We start from the raw sequence: 20,657 nt of genomic DNA on the forward strand, positions 1-20,657 counted from the left end.
CACTGACATTGCTGTTTCATTGCGGTATAGCAGCATATGTTCCTTACGTATGGGACACAAATTTTACCGAAGTACACGGTTATATGTCTTATATCCGTGGTAGCGGTTGTATGTGTAAAGCTGTAAGAGTTAGAGTAGCTTCCTATAGTATGTGCAGTAGTTGTAATTCGTGGAGTAGCTTTAGTATATGCATGTGGTTGCTGTAGTATCCGTAATTATTGTAGAAACTGTAGTAAGTGCAGCAGCTATAGAATAGTATATCGATGTAGTAGCTGTCGTATATGGATGTAGTAGCTGTAGTATATGGATGTAGTAGCTGTAGTATATGGATGTAGTAGCTGTAGTGCATGGATGTAGTAGCTGTAGTATATGGATGTAGTAGCTGTAGTATATGGATATAGTAGCTGTAGTATATGGATGTAGTAGCTGTAGATATGGATTTAGTAGCTGTGGTATATGGATGTAGTAGCTGTAGTATATGGATGAAGTCGCTGCAGTATATGGATGTAGTAGCTGTAGTATATGGATGTAGTAGCTGTAGATATGGATTTAGTAGCTGTGGTATATGGATGTAGTAGCTGTAGTATATGGATGTAGTAGCTGTAGTATATGGATGTAGTAGCTGTAGATATGGATTTAGTAGCTGTGGTATATGGATGTAGTAGCTGTAGATATGGATTTAGTAGCTGTGGTATATGGATGTAGTAGCTGTAGATATGGATTTAGTAGCTGTGGTATATGGATGTAGTAGCTGTAGTATATGGATGTAGTAGCTGTAGTATATGGATGTAGTAGCTGCAGTATATGGATGCAGTAGCTGTAGTATATGGATGTAGTAGCTGTAGTATATGGATGTAGTCGCTGCAGTACATGGATGTAGTAGCTGTAGATATGGATGCAGTAGCTGTAGATATGGATGTAGTAGTTGTAGATATGGATGCAGTAGCTGTAGATATGAATGTAGTAGCTGTAGATATGGATGTAGTAGCTGTAGATATGGATGTAGTAGCTGTAGATATGGATGTAGTAGCTGTAGTATATGGATGTAGTAGCTGTAGATATGGATGCAGTAGCTGTAGTATATGGATGTAGTAGCTGTAGTATATGGATGTAGTAGCTGTAGATATGGATGTAGTAGCTGTAGATATGGATGTAGTAGCTGTAGTATATGGATGTAGTAGCTGTAGATATGGATGTAGTAGCTGTAGATATGGATGTAGTAGCTGTAGATATGGATGTAGTAGCTGTAGATATGGATGTAGTAGCTGTAGATATGGATGTAGTAGCTGTAGATATAAATGCAGTAGCTGTAGATATGGATGCAGTAGCTGTAGATATGAATGTAGTAGTTGTAGATATGGATGTAGTAGCTGTAGATATGGATGTAGTAGCTGTAGTATATGGATGTAGTAGCTGTAGTAGATAGATGTAGTAGCTGTAGTATATGGATGTAGTAGCTGTAGTATATAGATGTAGTAGCTGTAGTATATGGATGTAGTAGCTGTCGTATATGGATGTAGTAGCTGTAGATATGGATGCAGTAGCTGTAGATATGGATGTAGTAGCTGTAGATATGGATGTAGTAGGTGTCGTATAAGGATGTAGTAGCTGTAGATATGGATGTGGTAGCTGTAGTATATGTATGTAGTAGCTGTCGTATATGGATGTAGTAGCTGTAGTATATGGATGCAGTAGCTGTAGATATGTATGTAGTAGCTGTAGATATGGATGTAGTAGCTGTAGATATGGATGTAGTAGCTGTAGTATATGGATGTAGTAGCTGTAGTATATGGATGCAGTAGCTGTAGATATGGATGTGGTAGCTGTAGTATATGGATGTAGTAGTTGTCGTATATGGATGTAGTAGCTGTAGATATGGATGTGGTAGCTGTAGTATATGGATGTAGTAGCTGTAGTATTTCTAGTAGCTGTGGTATGTGTGGGAACTGTAACAAGCCAATTTTAAAAGTTCTTTTTCGAATTTCAACATTCATGAAAAGATCAATAACTTTAAAAAACGCGTGGTTACCCCTACATTTTATGTTATGAAATGGAAGTGGCAAACCTATTCAAAACGTGATTAGTTTCTGGTTGAGAGTGGTCTTAACACCGTATTTTAGCTCGACCAGAGGAAAGCTGTCAGCGAGGCTAAAAGCGGTGTTGCAGCGATTTTGTCATTAAAAACATACCGAAAATGGTTTTTATGTCAGTATTTACCATGTAGTTTTAAGATCTTTGTAAAGGTGGTTGCTTTTCTGTATGTAAGGGCGAATTCTAAGGAAATCTGTGAAGAAATATCCTTTCCTTCTTTTTTTCAGAAATTTGCTGATGTCAGTATTTTTGTTGAGATTCAAAGCTAATTATCTCGAGAAAATACGCGGCTACCCAATTTTTCTTTGTGGATTCTAATAGCCCTCTCAAAGATTTACACTTTCCGCGTGGTCTTAACCTGGCGCAAAAAACTTTGTATTTAGTTAGCACCATCCTTAATTTCACTAACGGTAGACTTATTGAAACTTATTACAGTCAACCAGTGATTGTTGAAAAACTTTACACCCGAGTCTTCCAGCCAATATCATCACTGCTAAACTGACCAATCAGCTTCAATGGACCAGACTTAGAGCACCATCGACTGACTAACACTATTCACTTAACTAACTTTCGGTCAGGTTGTCGAAACGTCATTCACCAACAATAGCTACATCCAGAACTATGCACACTAACTAAGATTATTATACATTGAACTCACTATCTCTTTTCTGATTGGCCGAAAGCTCACAGTGAATTTTCAAAATCCGCGCCTGTGACGTCATCTAGCTGCAGATTATCCGAAGTGTTAATGAACTTCCTCAAAGAACATTTGGGTCATCTTCTTGCGTGAAAACAGTAATCACTGTTTGAATTTAGTTCAGATAACTACGTACGTGCTACGCTGAAAATATCAAACAGTGTGGCCGTTTTGAATTTGCTTGTTATTGTGGATTATCTAATTTAAAATAAAACTTGAAGGGCAGTCAGTACAAGTCGATTCAAAGATCAGTCATCCTAACTGATCAGTACTTGCTTAAACTCTTGCGTGAAAATAAAGGTATAAACATTTGCGTAAGACATATTGAATCTTGAATATTTTCGCCGTAGATATTCAAGATTCAATAGGTTTCTATCGAGTTTTAAAGTATAATTCTACAGGTATGCTAATGTGATTCACTGGCTGAGCTATCGTACAATATGAGCCATTATATTAGACAAGTGTGAAGTTGTTGTAGGTCGTCTACGAAATGGCGACGTTTTCTGGTTTATCCGAAGTTTCGAAGGAACATTTAGATACAAATAGATAATTGAATTCCTCAGAAGACTTAAAGAAGGACATTCAAGTTTTTTTATGTTAAAATGTCGAAATTATTGAAGGACGACAATGGCAATGCGGTCAATGCGATTTTATTACTATTATTTTACTAAAGCTAGACGTTCAAAACTACTTATAGAGAAATAACTGAATATCGTCATTTAAGGGAAATTTCAGTCAGAATTCTGCTAAAACAATTAAATTATGCGGCCTTCACCTTCGTCAAAAATCACCTCTGTAAAAGTTTATCGTCGTCATTGGCTAGATCAAATTAACTGATCACGTGGTGCAACCTTTCTGGCGATAGCGGCCCACGCTTCCCTTTATTTTATTCTGTATTGCTTGAACAATTCAACATCCTGTTGTCTGGGAAGTGTTACTTTCTCCAGCATAGAGTTTCCTGGTTATTTGTTGAATTAGGTAACAAAATAATATCGCTGTTTCAATCAAGAACAGCACGTGGACATCAGTCCTGGGTTAAAATGGTTTCAGCGTTGTAATTTACTTTTGCAATTTAACCGCCGTAAAACGGCAAATTCGAATTAGGATTTAGAGAGATATTTTTAATAATAGACAGCAACCCAAATATTTAATAGTTTGTTGACCTGTATGCTGCGAACAGGGCTTCAGAAAAATTTGTTTTGTAAATCTTGAATAACGTACACTTTTGCAATGATGGACCGGTTGAAAATAATATTAGAGTCGCGGAAAATCGAGCAATTTTAACTTTTAGCAGACAAAAGCCTTGTACCAGAATAATAAGTATTTTTACAGTCCTTTTTATATTTTCTGAAAGCTGAAAATGTAAATACCCGCCTGAAAATCGGAAACAGTTTCCCATGGAAACTCGAGAAATTGGGCAAACACAGGTAAAATTTCATCATCAGTTTCATTTCACCAGTACTTTCAAGTGTTTCATATTAGCTTCAAAATTTGTTTTCGACGTTTGGTGTTGTTAGAAATGTGTTTTTTTTTAGAGAATGTTCAAAACAATCGCATTGAAGTTTGCAATTGCAATACAATGTAAATAATCTCGGTTCAAAGTTTATGTCCGCTTGTTTCTTGAGCCTTGTCGGTTGGATTCCTTCTAAACGTTTTTCTGTTTTTTGAAAAAGCTCAGTTCGGTGATCACTAACGAAATTGTGATTCACAAAGGGATTTCTGCCAGTCGTTTCTCGCGATTCCACAAGAAAGAAAGTTAAAGCTACTAAATACAAAATGTTGCTGAAATACTTGCATACATTATTTATTTGTAAATACCACAAGAATCTCTTAAAATAAAGGCATTTTTAAAACACTTTTTACAACCTCCAGCATCCCCTTTTGTGACGACATTGCCATCTAGTGTAAAGACTGGTCTGTCTTAAACTTGAGTACCACGTTCTGTACATGTTCACTAGAACAAAAAAACAAACAAACAAACAAAACAAAAAAACACTCACCCGTGTCCTAGGTAAAATTTTCAGAATGACGAAAGTGTAGCAGACTTTCATCTAAAATAGCATATGTCCCTTGGTATATTTTCCCCACGCAAGTTTTCGAGTTGCTAAAAACGTGATCCCGCTATAAATAGTTTGACGCAAGATGGTCTCAATTATAAAATGACGGAAGATGCATGCTAAGAAAGCCTTGATTGGCCAATAGCTATTAATACCATTGCAATAACAAAACACGTGAACAATTATATTGATGACACCATGCAGCTGACATAGAAGTGCTTCTTTATTTGTAATACGCAAGGAACATTTTGATGTCTTCTTAGCTTGTGTTACAAGATTTCAAGTCACTGGAAACTCATCCTTTATTTCACTCGAAATACCTGTTTTCTTGCAAAAAAATTCGGACGATTTTAATTTCGGACAAAAACTGAGTGTCCAAAAATAAAACCATCCTAGATTTTTAAGCGTCCGAAATTTTAAGCGTTCGAAAATATTTACAGTACAGTACTAAACTTTAAGAAGCTTCAAAGCTATTATTTTCTTTTTTGGAAGAAACTCTAGTTGAGAAACTGCTTGAAACACGTAACGGCTTGATAGAATTTGCATTATTTTCTTGTTAGCGTATCTCTAAAACCTTAAGGGTGCAGTAAAACTATGATTTTCACTGATGTTGTTTCGGTCTAATTCGTGTCTTTTTCACCCATAAATTTACTTCAGCTTTAGAAAAGTGACCGAAATTTTTGTCCGAAATTTGTCCGAAATGAGATAAAAAGTTTCCAAAAATTAAACGTCCGAATTTTTTTGCAAGCAATGTAAGCTGTAAAAAGAGTCTTCATTTTCCGTTAAATTAACGTGTTCTGGGACACCCCCTTCCCTCATTCCCTACACTCTGATTTTTGAAGCTAAAAGTATACCGAATCCCTCATGAATAAGTCAGAACTAATATCGAAATAATTTTAGCAAAAAAAAACTGTTTTCTCCTTTTCTCAATTTAGATGATTCCGTCTTAAAATAAACAACACTTCTCCAACTAATTTTAATGCAAATTAGGACATAATCTCCGGGAATTTTATCCAACAGACATGCAGATGTTACATGTAATTGGAGTACAGTGGAACCCTTGAATAAGAACCCCGTTATAACAGAGTCTTCGTCATAACAAACGATATTCTTCTGCCGGGAACAGTACTCCGCTGAAACTCAGTTGAGCGCCCATTACAATCAACACACTTTGCCCAGTCCTTTGCAGTCCCTTCAAAGCACTCCTAACGCTATTTCGCTTTAGCCAGCGGTTTCGCTATATCAAATAACACTTAACACTTTTTAATTCATTTTATTTTTGTTGTATTTATAATGTATTATTCACTGAAAAACCTATTTTTGGGAGTGTGCAATAAAGTTTCAAGTTTCAAGTTAAAGTTTTCAGGGTTACTTTTGACACGATATGATTTCAAAACGTTACATCTAAGTAAGCCTCGTTCAATTTCTTCGCCATGTTCTATTAAATTAAAGATCATCAGTGTGGGGGAATCGTGCGGTAGGTTAATCTGTCGCGATTTTGGGTGTCAAAAATAATGATAAAAGGCCTAATCAAAGTTCTGGTTCATGATGAATTAAACGTTTATCGTTTTCCTTTTTTTGGGGGGGGGGGGGGATTACCGTTCACACCAGCAACGAACTTACGATTCACAAAAAACTAGCCATTTTACAATATACGGCAAAAAAATAAGGCCATTCACTCAATTCCAAATTACCCTTCAACCAAACTCCGACTGCATGTTTTTGCCATCTGCAAATATGAAAATTAGTTTCACATGTAAAGAAGAAAGAGTCTGATTTCTTTCAAAGTTCTTTCAATTTTACAAGTACCAGTTGTCGTCTGCCTTGATTTGAAGTCACAAAAACGTTCAACATCCTGTCATAATTAGTTCGACTTGTTTCTTTTTCACATAACATTTGTGTAAAACTCACAGGAATTACTCAATGAAAAGTAACACTAAGAATAGATTTTCAGAGCTGTTGTCCAAAACTTTATCATGTAAATTAATAAAAGGAGAAAGCTTAGGAAATTATTCGTAAACGTGCCATCAGGCCCTGCAGATATGAAGGCCAATTTCCGATGTGTGGAATAAATAATTAAAACAGAAAAGGAAAAACTAAATGGTTCTTTTGAACTTTTTCCAATTCCAATCCCAAAGAACAATATTAAAAAGCTTTCCTCTCATCTGAGATAACTGTTTTTATTCAAGTTTATATAGATGCTGTGGTCAGTCCTCATTTAACAAAACTGCTGTCAAAGCAGTTTTAAATCAATCATGTTTTTTTCCCAAGTCATCGCAGTGTTTCACGCATGTTTCAAGGTGATCGGCCTTCCTGGAAATTTGCTGATAATATTGACGATCCTCTTGGAAAGAAGATTTCACGTTATGCGATATATTCTGCTCGCAAGCCTCGCAATGTCAGATTTTCTCTGTTTAATTCTGGTAAACACATTCCGAATCGCAAGCATAGCACAAGAGAGATGGTTATACGGCCAAACAATGTGTTTCCTCAATCCGTTCTTTGTGAGGTACTTTTACTTGAACACAGTTCTTCATCTGATAGCCGTGTCTTATGAGCGATACTAGGCCATAGTCAAATCGCCTTTGACGTACGATGGTACGATTACCAAGTCCAGTGTGGTGCTCATGGCTCTCATCTGGATATTCCCGATTCCCTTTTCCATCGGTCCATTCCTTGGTTTTTGAAATTACATTTACAACCCAGATGTGTTCTTCTGGGAACAAGGATGGTCGGTACAGGGCGGTTCCAACGCTAAAACTATGGTGTCACTTGCGCTGTTTTCCTTTGTGGTGCACTTTCTGGTGATCGTGTTCCTAAACTGGAGGGTTTTTAAGGTGGCGCAAACTCTTCGGGGAAATCCAATAGCGCCAGTCCAAGTGGGGAGCATTGCCGGTTCCGAAAGCCAGCAGCGATGTCAGCAGCAGTCTCAGCAACAAGAGATGTCAAGAAAGATACAAGAGCGAAAAGCCGCTGTCGATGTCAGCATTATCATCGCGGCCTTTCTGTTGTGCTATCTGCCCGGTTGGTTCACTGGTCTCTGTCGTCAGTTCGTCAAAAGCCCGAAAGTCCCGGCCGAGGTGATTCTTGTCACAGTCTGCATCTTCTTTGTCAGTTCACTGTGCAACCCGATCATCTGTTCCATTCGTAAGAGAGAATTTTGAAAAAGAATTTAAAACATTTTTCGGAGGATTGGAATTTATGGACGCTCTAACGAAATCAACCAGATGGAAGCGATTCGAGCGAAGAGTTCAAAATCTCGAACCAAAGTCAACACCGATGTTTGCACTTCAAGAATCAAGCGGCAAAGTGCATCCCATATTTTCAAGGAAGATGAAATCGTGGAGGCAAGGGAGGAACTAGAGTGACTTTTACGACGAAATTGCTTATCTGCGATTCAAAAGATTCAGAAAAATTTGTAAATGACACTTATAACGAACATGACAATATATCCCAACATTATCCCGGCCAAAGGTCTCGGACTTTCTGATTTAACTTTGTTTTGAAATATATATGCCACTTCTTGAGGGTGGTAAAGGGTATTTTCGTGACTCGTGATCGGCCCTTTTTTTTCCCCATGAAATGTGAAATGGCTGATTTTTTCCTCGTGAATCGTGATTTCCATAGCCGCCGTGAACCGTGATTTTCCAAAACGTTCTCTTTTATTTTCCGTGAAGCGTGAAATGCCAATGTTGTATTTTTCGTGAATTGTGAAAGGGCTGCTTTATTTTCCGTGAAACGTAATCTATACCCCCCCTTTACCACTCTCCTTCTTGTATATAGTTTAAGCACTGCAAATTTCCTCGAAGTGATCTACGATTGATTTCCGGCACGTTATGATCTCAATCATTGATTTAGCAGTGTTTAACTTCTGTTGCAGTGTTTCTGTGGGATTCTGGCAGGCACCAAAGAATTTCCGTTAAATTTGACTTTTTAAAATGTTGTCAATTGATTAACTCATGCGCGCCTGCCTGGAATAATATTCATTGCTGGCTGAGAAAAATGACTGTGACAAACTACTTATACGACCATTTCTTACTTGTCACTCTCAAACTCATTGATAAACCAGCAAGTTTAAGAATTGAAAAGAAAATCACAACCGCGTCGCTGTTTCGATATCTGACTTAATTAGCATATATTTTTACGATCTTATTTCTCCGCTTTCTCCTTAGTATTAATTTCAACCGAAGTGTATCAGAGAAAATGTGTTTCACTCCGCATTTCTAAACCCCTTGAAGTTCGTAAAAAGTACGTTTTAATTTCAACTCTCTTTTTCAACTCTCCTTCGCCGTGTTTGGAAATGTAGAAAACAGTCTCTCTTGTTTAATTTGATTCCTTACGCATCATTGTAAGTTTTCCAGTGTAAATTAAAATGGCACTCCTTGACAAGACGGAAAATTTTAGCGACTGAGATTAGAGGGAGCTCCCATGTTAATTTAAGGGGCGGGACAAACTCATTACCAGGACTCTTCTAAATTTCAAGGGAAAAAATACTGGAAACAAGACTGGGACGAGGATGCTCGTGTTGCAGGTTGGAACCTTTGTGTTTCGACCGCTCGTGATTGGTTAAGACAATTAAGTTGGTATTCATTTGTCGTGTCCTGTAATCTGATTAGTCAGTTTTGTTTTAGTGATCACGGTTTACCGTAGTTACACTGCACGATTAATCCTACAACAGAGAGAAACTGTCCCTGATCAATAACTTAAATCTTTTTATTAATAATTATACATAAGATCCGTACAGTTTTTGCAAACACTCTTTCTCAGTCAGATACTTCGTCAACCCCTCAACTCGCAAGGTTTGAATTCAGGAACAATGGCTAAGGCCTGCGAATGAGGTTGTTCACTTGGCGAGGAAATGCCGACAGCTTTTTACACACAGAGAGTTTCTTTTGAGTGATTTAGTCATTTGGTTAGGCTTAAAAAAAATCTAACATGTAGAAAATATCTACAGAGACAGAAGGGAGATATAAATTATCAATAATTACATATTCTTTTAAAATACAGTTTTGATCACTCTTATGTTATCTCTTTCGATATGGAACCATATCTAGTGGACCCGAGATGTGCTTACCAATTAGACCCTCGTAAGCAGCCCTCGCAACGTCTCACATGAATGGCTTGCTACCCTTTGAGAGGACAATAGAACAAACAACAGAAACAATGCCCCTAGCCCCAAAACAATAACAGCTGCTAACAATGAAGAGAATTACAAGCTTACGAGAGCTGCTCCAATTCTGGTCTATGAAGGCGCCATAAAGTGTCATAACAGGAGCCAAATCAGGTCGGTAAAAGAAAGTTTTGCATCTCTAGATAAAACCTTAGTTTGCAATTTGTTAACAATTCTTTCATGTGGTATTACAACAGACCTTTCTTGCATTCCAATAAACAATGATACCGAGTCGAGGTCAGGGTGGAGTAAAATACAGCAAATGTATGAAAATGTCCACCCCAACCTCGCTCTGGTGCTATTGTTCGTACGTCCTGAGGTTGAATGCGGGGAAAGTCTATTGTACTGAACATGGTGGTTCTAACGCGTAAAGACCCAGTATGAGCATAATACACCTTATTCCAAAATGGCCGCCATTTTAGTATTCTTTGTTTCCTTGAAAATCAGCCCTTGTTGCCTCGTTTAAGGGAAAATATTATTTTGAATTTCGCGTTTAAGAACGAGGCAACAAGGGCTAATTTGCAAGTAAACAAAAGAATACTTAAATGCGGCTATTTTGGAATAAGGTGTATGCTTTTCCCGCGTCTGTTATTGTTTTGGTTTACATGATAACGAGGCTTTTGTTTTCTAATGCTGCAAAGCGCGCAATGAATCGTGGCCAAAACTGGGTCCTTTAAACCTAAGGGTGAAATCAATAAAAAAAAAATCCAACATGTGACCATTTCAATGAAAGCTACTGAGTAGTACTTTCATATGGCCTCGTTTGATTTTCGACATTGGAAAAATTCATTTTTTTCGTCTTAATTTGAAGCTTGAGCTCTGTTTGTTAATAATAAGGAATTGACGGATTTGTCGTAAAACCTTCACTCGGGTAAATCACAGCGGGGCTCATCGACACGCCCACAAACACTAGAAGAAACCATCGACACTCGAAGCAAAACACAGGTAACTTGACATGGTGGCAAGAGAAGGGAAAGTTCTTCGCGTCAAATCTCAAATGGTTCGGTTTGTATCTTATTAGGGTGTTAAGATGGCGCCTAGTAATCAGCGAGGCTTCCACTCTTGGAAGGGCTCATGGATCTGGAGAATTCTCTCATGGTTGTGGCTAGCTTCTCAAACTCTTCCCATTTGACGGACTCCAAGCTTCTCTGCATTCGAACTTTTGATTCCAAATGTGAGCAGCGAGACTCGGAATCCTCGAGTCGCAACTTTAGCCTGTCGATTTCTTCGTCTCGTTCATCCAGCTGTGAGAGAATTATTGGATCAATTAGGTCTCTAATTTATAGTCGAACCCCTATTAAGCCGCTACCCTCAGGGAAATGGGAGGTGGCCGCTTAATAGAGATTGGTTTACTTTCAATATTTTTTGCCATCGAGCTAACTGGTTAGTGAGTATGAATTCACGTCAAGATAATGATGGTAAACGTGTGTTTGAATGTTTTTACCAGGCGTCCCTCTCTATTTCGGACTCTTATCTATCATCGCCTTTTCCAAAATAGGCGAACTACGTGTATTAAATTTTGGGTAGCCGTTTAACAGGGTAAAGACAATAGCAAAACCCTCATCAGGACTACCAAAATAAGACCGCGGCCGGTTAACAGGGTTTTTTTTTTACAGTCTTTCACTAACAAAGATTTCGGGACTTTGATAACTGACTGCTTAATAAGGGGTGGCCGCTCAATACATGTAGGTGGCCTCTTAATAGAGGTTCGACAGCATCACTAAAAAGTTATAGACCCGCAGGAAAAGTAAACAGACCACGAACCTACCCAGGGTTGAAGGTAAAGCCCTGTAGGTAAAACCAACAGACATGGGTCCCGGCCGTTCAAAGGACGGATAAGACAATCCACCGGATAAATCGCTATCCAGTGCATGGTGTGGTTTGTCTTCTCAATACTTATCCACCGGAGAGTGATGTATTCGGTGGATTGCATTATTCACAGTTTGGAGGACTGGGGCCTATGGATTAGGGTGGCAAACCCGCGGGTGAAGAGAACAGACCCGTAACATTTCCTGCGCGGTCAAAGGGCACAGACCCGAGGGTGAAGGTAGGACACCCGCGGGTAAGGGCAATAGATCATGGGCTAAGGTAACAGGCCTGTGGTTAAGGATAACCCGGAGCTGAAGACAACTGTCTCGCGGCTGAAGATAACTGACCTGCGGGGAAAGATACCGTAACTGACCTACAGGTAAAGATAGCTGACCACTAGTAAAGGGTAACTGACCCGGAGCTGAGGACAACTGACCCGCAGGTAAAAACAAGTGAGGATAAACTAGCCACGGTTTAAAGTAACAGACCCGCGGGTACAGAGAGTCAAAGCAAATACCTTGGCATTCAAGCTGGCCACCTCGTCTGTTAGAAGCAGCTTGTCTCTTTTAAGAGCGACATTCTCTGAGTTGGTTGAGTCCTGATGTCCCTCTACTTCGTTCAGCTCGTTGCGAAGTTGAGTTCGCCTCAAGTTAGCTGCCAGGAAAGAACGTCACTGTCTTTTACAACTAACAAGTACGCGAGGAAATGATAAACTAGTCAAATTGAAATAAAGATCCTTGAAATTCTGTATTAGTTATCAGACAATATTCTCTCGTAATCTGTTTCGATCTTCCTCATTATTAACCGTCCCTATTCCATCGGGGTTTATAATTATTCTGCCCGTTTTTTTCTACCTTAGCAAACTATCATTTTGAGGCTTGGAAGGTAATTTTTAACATCCCCTAAAAGCTTTGTATGTCTTCACATTCTGATAAAGATAACATCCACTTTATTACCGAAACCAAAAAAGACCCGAACCCTACCCGACCCGAAAACTGAGGATTCTTTCAATCGATCGTTCGAAGAAGTGAAATACTACGATTATCAGTTGAGTAAGGCGGGGCGAAAGTTTGGTCACCAAGTTTTAACGTAAAAATTGCGTTGTTGTCACGAGCAACTGGCTCCGTATCCGTTGGCAACTTGTCAGCCTTTGGCGTCAATTGGCAGCAAAGCGCGCGAAATTGTAGGCGACGCGACAGACGACCAACGGCTGTTGATATTGTTACCAACGGAAACGAGGTAAGTTGCCCGTGACAACAACATAATTTTGAGGGAAAAACTTCGTAACCAAACTTCCCTCGTGCCTTACTCAACTGATAATCGTAGTAACATGCTGTACATTTTATTAGATTAAAGCTGAATTCAGGGCTTTAAAAATATTATAGCACAGTTGGTTGTATGCAGCCCGATAAGGTTACAGGTTCGCAAGACAAACTCACAACTGGAGTGAAACTGGCAGAGGGGGAGGCAGCGTGGCCGAGTGGTCAGCGGTTCCGGGTTCGAGTCCCGCTCTGACCACTACCTGGATTTGCTTCAAGGTAGCCCCGAGTTCAAATCTTCTGCCACGCTTGTAAATAGCCAACTGGTTTGCCTCTGACCAGTTGGAATTCTTAACAACGTTATGTTCAATTTGGACCATTTGTTTCAGTTGTTTGCTCGGCTCCACTAGTCTTTGTGCTATGAACACTGCCGAGGGTGACTAAAGGTTGTACAGGGAAACCTCTATAGAGCGGACCCCCAATCAAGCGGACACCCTCTACTAAGCGGACACTTAACCTGGTCCCGAAATTAACGTCTTATGTTTCCCGTTATAACGAATCCCTATTCAGCGGACACCTCTATTAAGCGGACACAGACACTAAAATAAATTGTGTTTGGTTTTAATAGAGGTTTCACTGTATCACTAGCATATAACTGGCTAAAACTGAAGTAAGATAACAGGAATAAGGCTCTTACCTTCTAAAGACGCTTGTTCTTCTCTTGACAGCTGCGAGAAACAAAGATACAAAACATAGGAAACCCACAACGCCACTAGCAAAAGAGCATCGATATAACACAGTCTACACAACACACTCCCTTTCACCACATTGCATAGCGACGGAGGCAAAACCTAGGCTATTTCCGAGTTGGCCTTTGCCTGTGTCAAAACGAGTATTCGTGCGAACTATTCATATTCAAAAATGTATTCCCCGTAGAGGTTCATTTTCAAGTAAATCAAACTCATTTTCATATGAAAGGTTTCGCGCGAGTATTTGTTTTGAAACAGAGGTACGAGGTAACTCGGAAACGTCTGAACAGCAACGTTAAAGAAAACGCCGCTAAAAAGGTCTAATAACCAACAAAATTGTTCTTCAGTTTAGAATATTCCTTAAACACTCTTTTGAAAAACAACAGCGTAAAAATAGCCCTGAACATTCAAGGTTTTTCGGAGAACAGTCAAAACCAAAGAGATTTTTCCTTGTTTTTGTACTGGGCTTGAATGTTGTCTATCGTTTACACAATGATAGACAATGTGATTAATTCACGCCGTGTACCCCAAGTGTATTACTCCACTTTATTGTTCAAATACCTTCGCTATCGTTTCCCGGTGATTTTGTTGTTCTAATCTTAGAAGTTCTTTAGTCCTCTCTAGTTCTTGTTGTAAATGTTTCTCGCTTTCCTTCAGAGTCACAAGCTCTTGTATGTTAGCGTGTCGACGGAAATCCTTTTCGTCTTTGTGTGCGCGGTCCTGCAAAGAAAAGAAAAAATAGCGACTTTATTTCTTAATACTTGACTCATCGACGAAAGTGTTTCGTCAACGTCTGCAGAGAAATTCGAAACGAGCGAAAAGAAAGTCTGCGTGGGGGGCTTCGAATTTCACACATAGAAAAGAAATCGCTGTTGTTAAATTTTCGGCAGCCTATAGAAGTCTTTTCAAAACATTACACCGCCAACAGTCTGCGAAATTTTGAAGAAATTGAAGGAAATCGTCTTCACTAAAAACTAAAGTGCAATTTCCGGTTAAAAGGAAAAATTCTGAACGTTGTAGTACTATGACTCGAAGCAAAAACTTTTACTGGTGAAAAAGCGCGGGAAAAGTTGTGATTTTGCGTGCGATTAGTGGAAACCAGTCAAACGTAACCAATCACAAACAGCTTCCCTGCAGAGCGTCCCCCCCCCCCCTCCCCCCACCAGCGGGAAAATGGCGGGGAAATAAGTTTCCTGGTAATTTAAAAACAAACATGGAAATTACAACTTACTAAAATTTTAAGAGCTGTATTAAACTTACCATATCTAGCTGTTTTCTTAGTTCTACAACTTGGGCTGATATAGCGGCGTTCTCTTTTATCAACGCCGTGCAGTCATCTTGAATCTAAAAACGGAGAGCAGTCACACACAAACATGAAAATATTCAATAGAATTTTTTGCCTAGTCTGAGAGAGCTTGCACTGAAACATGACGGCTGGCTCAAAAGGCTGGTGATAACACTCAAGAAAAAGTTTTTTGCCTTAGTTCTGTCGTACCTTGTTTCTCAAGCTTCTGTCCTGTTCGGCGTTGATTTCCTTCTCTTTCAACTGCAACCTAAGCTGGCGTATTTCTTCCTATATGTATAAGAAAATAATTCCTTGCAATATATATAATGTAAGGTATAAGCAATATGCACTGCTCGCGCTGAAGTGCAAGGCAGTACACCACCGGAGCTTATCTGGTTTCTGCAGCTTGAAGCGTTCAAGTGGAATATTGCTCATTCCTTAGAAAAATTCAACTCTTTTGCAAATTGTCAGGTTGCTTAACGATTGGCCGGGACCCCGGATGTACGATAAAAGACTGCGGAGCTGTTAGAGTTAGCCCTATGTTATAACATCATATCTGCTTCAATCGTACTCAAATTTAGCCATCATTGTTAACTTTTCGTTTATTTTCAACTCTTAAGTCTTCTACTTCCTGTGAAAACTATTATTTTCAGGTTTTTTTTTTCAATTTCAAAGAACTTTCCTCGTCACTTAAAATGGCACGATATTTGCGTTAATATCGAGTGGCAATACCCCAGAAATACGTCATGTAATCAAACCATTCTGTCCTCACCCTGAGTGCCCGTCCTAATTCCTCTTTTGTTTTAGCTTGCGAGTCGAAGTACTTATCATCCTTTCTTGTAGTTGTGTCTTCAGCTTCAAGCATTCTGCTCTCTTCTCTTCCAACTCGATTCTTAGATTGTTTAAATCCTCGGTCTTGTGGTCAAGCTGAAGTTAAAACATTGAACTGCGGTTAGCCCCTCCCCCCGGAGGGGGGGGGGTACTCTGTAAATCTTTGGGTAGGGGTGAGCCACTGGGACACTGAGTCCCTCACCCTATACTAGACCATGATCAGCTTGATTTTGCAACCTTATTCTAGACTAGGAACCAAAAACCACTACCCTATCCCAGACTAGCTATTTACCATTCAGTTGTACCAATTCTGTTCTTGACTACCCACTCTCCTGGTAAATTACAAGTGTATACCCTATTCTAGTACAAAACTGTCTGATTTCTGTACCCTATCCCAAACTTAACTGCCTGAAAACCAGACCCTTCATGGCAGCACACACCCATGGAACTTATATATGGGAGTACCCCGTCCCACCCCGAGGTTTTCAACAGTTAAAAAAAGAACTTGAAGTCAAGGATTTTTACAGTTTATTTTAGAGCTTATTAATTTTTCTCAGCCTTCACCTTCAGCTACATGTATACTTAGTTTATTTGCTGAAAATCCATAATTATTTCTGGTTATACAGTGCTTGAACTTTTGATGGAATTTGTCCCAATTCACAATAAAACTAGTCCAAAATTGGCAGTGTAAAATAAAAAGTCCAACTGAATGAATGCCTGAATTAATTTTAGGGTTTCATTTAATGTGCATGAAGTAAAAACTTAAAAAAAGTGATAGATAATTAACCTGATTTCTAACACACCTCTATTCTATAGTTCTGTACTTTTCTCTCTGCTTCTTGTAAAGCAGTGAGTCCTTTATCAGCTTCATTCTTGTATTGATGAACCTGTAGGTCTCGTCTGGCACAATCACGCTCATGAAGGTCAGACATCTTTTTCAGTGACACTATCTCATTTACCAACTGTCGCTTTTCGGCTGCATGTGACTCTAGGATAATAAAATATATGCATTGTCAGCTTAACAAATAGATTCCTGGTTGCTATGCATCTGTTCAGTAATAGATCACAGATGACGTCAAAATGAGGTAAGAACAAAACAGTGGCAAATGAGGCGATAGGGAAGTGTCTTACTACTTCAGGTTCAAAAGTTTTAGTTAAATCAAGCTATGCCTTCAACTTAGCTAAGAAATGTACCTTCAGCATCTCTAAGCCTTTTGACTGCGGCATCTTTCTCAGCTTCCAGCATGTTCATTTGCGACTCTTTCCTGACGACATCAGAAGATCGTTCATCCACCTGAGCCTGAAGATCCCTCAGCTTCCGCATCATACGGTCTGCTTCCTCAGTGACTCGAGGAGGGATTGCTGCTTGAAGATTAATGCCAAAAAATTAAAGTTTAACAGCAAATGTTCAACTCCTTGGGAAAATGATTTTGTAGAAAGGTTTGCCAGTTAATTTATTTGAATTTTCTTTTAATGTTAGTTCAAAGAACTTGATACTATGTGAAGGCATTATCAAGAAATTGTTGATTTTCTATATTCTCACAACATGGCTGCTTAATCAAGTAGTGATAGTATATGGAGAAATTTAAAGTTCATCCCTTTAAAAAATAGGAAAAATTTTATATTTATTTTAATCCTCTCACCTGAAGCTTTTCGTGCCTGCTCACGTCTGATGATAATTTACAAGTTAAGGGAAAGAATTTCATGGACTTGTTGAAAAAAGACAAAAACAGTTTGTGGTGATGGTACACAAATGTATAGAGTGTATATTGTAATAATCTGGTTTCTTTGACGTTTCATACACTGATATGACAGAGACCACTCTGGGCATGGCTAAAGCCATATTTGACCCCTAAAAGATACCACTTAAAAAGGAATAGGCCCAATTACAAGCTGCTGTTCAGGGCAGGAGCCTGTGCTAAGAGACCAAACTGTAGGGACTGGCAGAATCGAGCCTAAAAACAGAAATAAGTTAGAGCGTTTTTGATCATCATTTCTTTGAGGGCACCCTAAAAGAATACTTTGATAGCTAAAAATAGTGGCATTTTATCATGAACACCTTAAGACCAGAATCCTTGATTTTAAAACCTCTAAGCAAGATAATTAACAAGCATCCCTGTGGAACCCTTTTCATATGGGAGTACCCTTGGGTGAACATTCCTACACATGCATATGCCGGCCAGGTCAGAAAAAACGTTGATCAATGAAAGGATACAGATAGGTAGCTTCCAATTCAAGGAAATAAATCTGTTGCTGAAGATTTCTGATGTACTCATTTTCAATGTTCCCAACTGTAGCATTGGAAGAAGAAGATCTTGTATGCTTCCTATATGTAAAAACAACGACAAAAGCAAGTTCACACACCCTTGCAGCACTTCTAGATTTCCACCTCTAGAAGTGGACTAGCAAGAGATTAGGATCTATCCTTACTTTCACCTGACAAAAGAGAGCACCCAAGCAGTTAGGGCTGAAAACTGCACACACTTGTACAGACAAACTACCATTGCTATAATAAGTCAAATTATTTTCACATTTCGATTCCTTCTTACTAACGATCTGCTGGAGGACAGACATACAGAGGATGTCATAACATTTTTTTGGTTTCTTCATAAATGTTTATATCAAACAGATAGATTCCATGTTGCCATTCGCCTGATCAGTAAAAGATCACAGAGGACATCAAAATGTGGTAAGACACTTGCCTAATGGTTCATGTGCCACTTTTTTGTTCTTAACAAATTTTGATGTCATCTGTGATCTAGAATAATTAATGAACAGACCTATGACAACATGGAATCTATTTGTTCAATATATAACTGCATGGTTTCTAGCTTTGACTTATCTTTGGGAACTTTGTCTAGACATATAAACTTGTTTACTTTCTTGATCTGCAAGTAATATTTAGGTGAATGGTAAAGAAGATATTTTAAATGTTGTGTAACTCCTTTAAAGGTGATAATTAGAATTCATACATTGTCTAAATTAATGCACAAGAACGTACATGTAACACCAAAGTTCTAATTTGTAATGAAGAGCTTTGGTGAGCTTGGACTTTTAATTTAACCACAAAAAGTGACTGGGTTATTTTACAACGTTCTTAATTGTACTTCACGAATCGAACAGGGTAGCTGAAGTACACTTGTCTTGATTAATCAGCTGGATTGAGTCTTATTAACAATAACCTCCTAATTGGGCCGGTATAGATTAAGAAATAGTTCTTCACCGAGGGAGAGAGTATTGCATGCGAAGCCAAAATTGTAACACTATTATTAACAATAGAGTATTACTTTGGGTCGGATCTTCGGAACACACGGTCAGCAAATAACTTTATTCAACATAAAAGAAGAGCGTCAGCTAAGTGAAAAGCTGAATTTAAACTTAGTTGTGGCAACTGGGGAATGCGAAAAAATTTCATTGGCAAAGGAATTTCATTTGTATTTCACTTTCCCACATAATGGTGATCCGATTAAGTGAATCGAGGGTTGGTAAAACCGCAGTTATATCTCGAAATAATAGAAGTGTAAGTATTTCACGTACATACCCAGATTTGGATTCGAACGAAGCCGCTAAATTTCTCCCCGATTTTCCAAAGCTTCCAGAACGACGCAAATTGTCTGGGGCACTGCTTCCAAGCGGGGAAGCTAAGCAGGACCAAAAATATGACATCAATTTGATTGCAAAATAATGACATTTTTACTGGATCGGAAGATGTTTAGAAGAACTTACCAGATCTAGTTCCTTTGGACCTCGAAAACGTCGCCATGACTGACAGAGGAGCTGCAGATACAACAACAATGAAGATGGCGTCCGCAGTAACCAAAGAAATTTCGCCGCTGGGAAATATATCGCGGACTCGGAAATGAGGATTGACTGCGACTGCAGAGAATCTTGGGATTATTGTGGATTATTGTTTTGCGGGGGAGGGGTGGGGGAAGAGAAGCTGGAACGTGTTAGTTGACCTTAGCTATGCTGTTGAGCTCTTTCGATTCATAGATATTTCCAGAAAAAAGGTTGGGTTAAGGGTATGAGTTCCAATTAAAAAATCTGACCCGACTGCGAAAAAGTTTGTCATGAAAAACGTTTCCGTCGCTGTTGTAAACTGGCAATGACAAGGCAACAAAGCAATAAAGACAGTTGTCCGTTCTTGCCACTGCCTGCTTTTATAGCTTTCTTGCACTCGGGAATTTATTGCTCATACGTGGAATTCCCACATATGTCTCATTCTCTGGTTCCACAAAGGAACAATACTAGAAAGCGAAATATTGTCCATAACTAAAATCTTTCTTATTTTCAGTTTTCGTATTACTACGCTTGTATTCCGGTTGTTTTATCTTTTTCTATGTCAATACTTTCTCAGCTGGAAGGGAAAGAAAATACCGTAAAACTGCCGCTTACAAGCCCTAAGCTTATACAACTTCGTAAGTGGTTTTGGATGGGCTTATAGACGGAAGGGCTTATATCCGGAGGGGCTTATAAGCGGAATAAAAACACCATTTCAAAATGAGCTACAACAGTGTTGATCAAAATACGTTTTTCATATACTGGTTTTTAATTAAGCTTTAAAACATCGCAATAAATCAAATTCATTTCATTTTAAACTAGAACAGGGCTTATACCCGAGGACGCTTGCAGTCGGAAGTAATAGGCAGATGTGCCTTTAACCGGGGGGCTTCATGATGAGAAAATGAATTATTTTCTCAGCTCTTGAC

The 20,657-nt window shown here is 38.9% G+C and overlaps 2 pseudogenes across 1 annotated transcript; one reads left to right on the forward strand and one right to left on the reverse strand.

Annotated features, from left to right (window-relative positions):
• Positions 1-7,100: 7,100 nt before the first annotated feature.
• Positions 7,101-8,602, forward strand: LOC145496093 (trace amine-associated receptor 9-like; annotated as a pseudogene).
• Positions 8,603-9,241: 639 nt separating this feature from the next.
• Positions 9,242-20,114, reverse strand: LOC145494963 (uncharacterized; annotated as a pseudogene). The gene is made up of 13 exons (XR_014050349.1): positions 19,675-20,114; positions 19,490-19,589; positions 18,164-18,274; positions 17,592-17,617; positions 17,143-17,310; positions 16,752-16,936; positions 15,890-16,044; positions 15,328-15,405; positions 15,093-15,176; positions 14,394-14,552; positions 13,781-13,811; positions 12,342-12,478; positions 9,242-11,259 (listed from the first exon to the last, which is right to left on the reverse strand). The product of XR_014050349.1 is annotated as an uncharacterized LOC145494963 (transcript).
• Between the last annotated feature and the right edge of the window lie 543 nt (positions 20,115-20,657).

The sequence above is a fragment of the Orbicella franksi genome, chromosome 8 (genome assembly GCF_964199315.1).
Source record: "Orbicella franksi chromosome 8, jaOrbFran1.1, whole genome shotgun sequence".
Taxonomy (NCBI): Eukaryota; Metazoa; Cnidaria; class Anthozoa; order Scleractinia; family Merulinidae; genus Orbicella; species Orbicella franksi.